Below are 3712 nucleotides of genomic sequence, written 5' to 3'. Positions count from 1 at the left end.
TTTATTATTTTTATATATATATATATATATATATATATATATTTTTGTAAATTATGACCTGGTCATGTTGAGTTTAATTTATTTTTTACTCCCAAACTAGTCATTGTTCCAGTTGCAAACTTGCATTTCTTGTATTTCATAACACAACTCTATTTGATACACTTCTAATACGATGCTGCATTAATGTTAACCAGTATAACCATACTCTCTCACTCTGTTAAAAAAAAAACTGCCTAAAATTTGTTCAATTAGATGTTGATGCAGCAGATGCACTGAAACCTCATTTAAAGCCTGTCTCTTCTTAATGTGGAAGTGCATGAGCTCTTACCTGAGTTGTCTAATGTGAGTCTGGAGAGCGTCTGCTGTGATTCTGATCTGTGTGTGGCTCTCAAAGCTCTTGAGAAGTTCTCATGACCATCACGGGTTCAGCTCTCACACTCACAGCCCCTCCATCTGACTGTCTGCTGACTGCCTTTACCGCGGTAACTGACCTCAGATCAGCATGATTCATGTCAGTGAAAACTGTGTAACTAGATTACAGAGAAAACTAATGTTTATGCTTAAGTTACGTGTGTGAAATGATCATTAAACCATGTATGAGTTTAATACTGTGACTGATGAATCCCTTCATTTCTACAGATATTTAAGCCTCAAGACTTTGAATATGAAAGTCTTGAGGCTGATCTAAATTGTAGACCTGTACATGATGTATGTGCTGTGACTCCGACAGTCACCTGTAGAGAGCACTTCACTCTGATGCAGATTCACAGGGAAAAGATGGCTTTACATTACTTGGCAATTTAGTAGCATTAAATATACATATGTGCACATTTAGACAAATACAAGATGTAAGAATACAGTAAACCTTTGAAATCGCTACATTTGTTTTCACTTATGTAAGTGACTGAAATAAACCCCAGTGACTCTTTTAAAGTCTCACATGATGTAGCGGTTTTATTTAACACCTTTCACAACACAGATTGTTTTCAAGCAGCTTTACACACACACGCACATACATGCATACATATATATATCAGCTTTATATATATTTTCATTTACATTTCTGTGATATAACACAGATGTGTGTTTTCATGATATCTAGTGATATTTTAGTGAGTTTCTCTGAGATGCATGCCACAGTTTAAAGACTGGACGCGAGATGGTGTTTATTTACTATCACTTTAAGATTTTCAGTTCAAAGCAGATGTATGCATGTGTATATTATACAGTAAATAAGACAGAACTGCTCTGAGCCTCACTGTTTTCAAGATGCCTATGATTCTCAGAAGTGGTTTATGTCCAGGATCTCCCTCGCTCAATAAATTAGGAAAGTGAGAGAGATTTGGCACACTGCCTGCTTACACCACAAAGAAGGAAAGAATGAGGAAAAGCTACAGACACACACACTAACACTCGCACTCACTCACTCACACTCACACACACACACACACACACTAAGTGTGTTATTAGTCTACTACTTTTAAACTAAAAATAGGAAAGTATACTTTGAGTCTACTTTTTCTGTACTTCTCAGAAATGGGCTTTATGTTCTTCTCAGAAATATACTTAAAATGACATTTAAGTATACTTGAAAAAGTCTAAATATGTTTGAGCTACTGTATACCTGTGCTCCTAGAATCCCTGTTTTCATTGTTATACTGTAGGACGCTAGTACACATCTTCTGTACAGAATTTCCAAAAAACACAAGTGAATTAATACCTAAATAGGGACATAGTAGTATACTTAAAGTATGATGTAAAGTTCACTTAAAGAAAACTTACGAGTATACTTGTAGTTTACTGAGACTATACTTCAGTGTACTAAAATGCTACTACAAGTATTTAATAAGTAAACTATCAGTATTCATATAAGTTCACTTTTAGTATAGTTGCAGTACAAGCTAAAATATAGATGTAAACTAGTTGTGTACTCAAAGTTTACTACTGTTATATTCAAAGTATACTTAAAAGTATACTTTATATACTAGAAAGTGGGCCAATTTAGTCCCAAGGAGTATTGAAATAGTACACTTACAAGTATACTACTAGTATACCGATATTTGTATACTTACTACATAAAGTATACTTAAAAATACTTGAACTTTACTTAAGTATACTTAATACAATAAACTTGAAGTATACTACTTTTTGGTAAGGGAACTGATATTCTATAGACTTGAGATCTAATTCAGACTTGTAATTCAGTTTCAAAAATACAGAACACTGACAAATGACAAACAGTGCAGTGATTTAACACGGTATATATTCCAGCTGCAGTATGAGATGGAGTTTATAAATACAAAGGTTTAATTTAACCTCTTCTAAAGTCTAATGCAGATGTGATGTTCTGAGCTGTAATACCACACTTATTCGATCATGTGATCATAAGCTCACATCACTGAACTATATATATAACGACAGATCAGTGGCTCACACACGGTTTCAGACTGAAGAATCAGAAACTTCCTCTGCTTTACTGTAATGGTGAATGTGTGGGGGTTTGACCGTGAAAACTGAAGTGTAACGCAATCTGAAGATGCACAGCAGTTGTGTTATTTTGAAATGGTGTATTTGTTTGATTTTCTAACTTTCCTTGTAAATAATCAGTAAGTAGATTTTTTTGTAAGTGTGAGTTTGTTCATGTTTTCATCAGTTGGGGTGAAGCTGCAGGTCAACAGGTAAATCATTAACAGTATTTGCATGAAATGAGAGAGATTTCTGTGAAACTGATAAATGAATGTGTTTGTGGTTTGAGCACTGGAACAGTCAGTCTGATCCTGGTGAAAGCTTTCATTTATCACAGTTATGTATTTTCACGCGTTCTGATAATCAGAAGATGCAGCTGTTTGTGTTGGTGTCGTGAATGATCTGCTGGTGTCATCAGTGTTGATATTTTCGTCATTCTGACATCTGAATTCAGCTCAGGATCTTCAGACAAGCTGCAAAAGTTATCAACTGGGTTTTTGAGTTTCATTGTTCCACAGATTTGTAATATATTTGATTTTATTGTATTTTTACATTTTGTAATCTATAATTTAAGAGGTCTAAAGAGTCTCAACACTGATGCGTTGCTTTTGTGGAGTTCATGTCTGATCGTGTCCAAGAGCGTCACAGCTCATGACAGTCGTTTTCTTCTAGGCCATATTTATTATGATTGAAATGAAATGGGGACCATTTCAGGACATCTTTCATACAGAAATAATCACCTTCCATGTCTTAAACCAGAGGTCTGTAACGAGTTAGTGAGTTGAACATTTCAGAGAATAATAATATAAAAATAGAAATAAAATAATGTTACTAAAACCTTTAAATAAAGTAAAAACAACTGTTTCATTCTAAATACTAGAAAACCAGAAATCATGATTAATCAATTTATCTTGATAATAGCAGTAATGGTGGATAAAACAGTGTTCATAAACAGCAGTGATTAGCCAGATATTATTTTACATTAGTTTATTTTTAACAGTATAAATAGTATAAACGTGACAGTATAAGGTTGCCTTTACATTGTAGGAAGGTGGTTCTTCATGAGAAGATTATTATATTTAAGGATCTGCAACAAAAGTCTTAAACAGCTCTATACAATCAGACAGTAACATACTGTATATATAGTTAAAAATGACCAAATTAAAGCATGTGCTACATTTACAAATTAATGTGTAACTATTTTGGGGAGTGTGTGTGTGTGTGAGAGTGAGTGAGTGTGTGTGAG

At 33.9% G+C, this 3712-nt stretch overlaps 1 protein-coding gene across 1 annotated transcript in view; it reads right to left on the bottom strand.

Annotated features, from left to right (window-relative positions):
* The window catches only part of mlana (melan-A), a 6012-nt gene extending 5602 nt beyond the window's left edge, over positions 1 to 410 (bottom strand). The window contains exon 1 of the mRNA XM_016253678.1: positions 329 to 410. The gene's annotated coding sequence lies outside the window, so the exon portion shown is untranslated. The remainder of the gene's footprint in view (positions 1 to 328) is intronic.
* Between the last annotated feature and the right edge of the window lie 3302 nt (positions 411 to 3712).

This window comes from Sinocyclocheilus grahami, unplaced genomic scaffold, assembly GCF_001515645.1.
Source record: "Sinocyclocheilus grahami isolate Dianchi unplaced genomic scaffold, SAMN03320097.WGS_v1.1 scaffold1195.1, whole genome shotgun sequence".
Lineage (NCBI taxonomy): Eukaryota > Metazoa > Chordata > Actinopteri > Cypriniformes > Cyprinidae > Sinocyclocheilus > Sinocyclocheilus grahami.
This window is presented reverse-complemented; position numbering and strand designations above follow the sequence as displayed.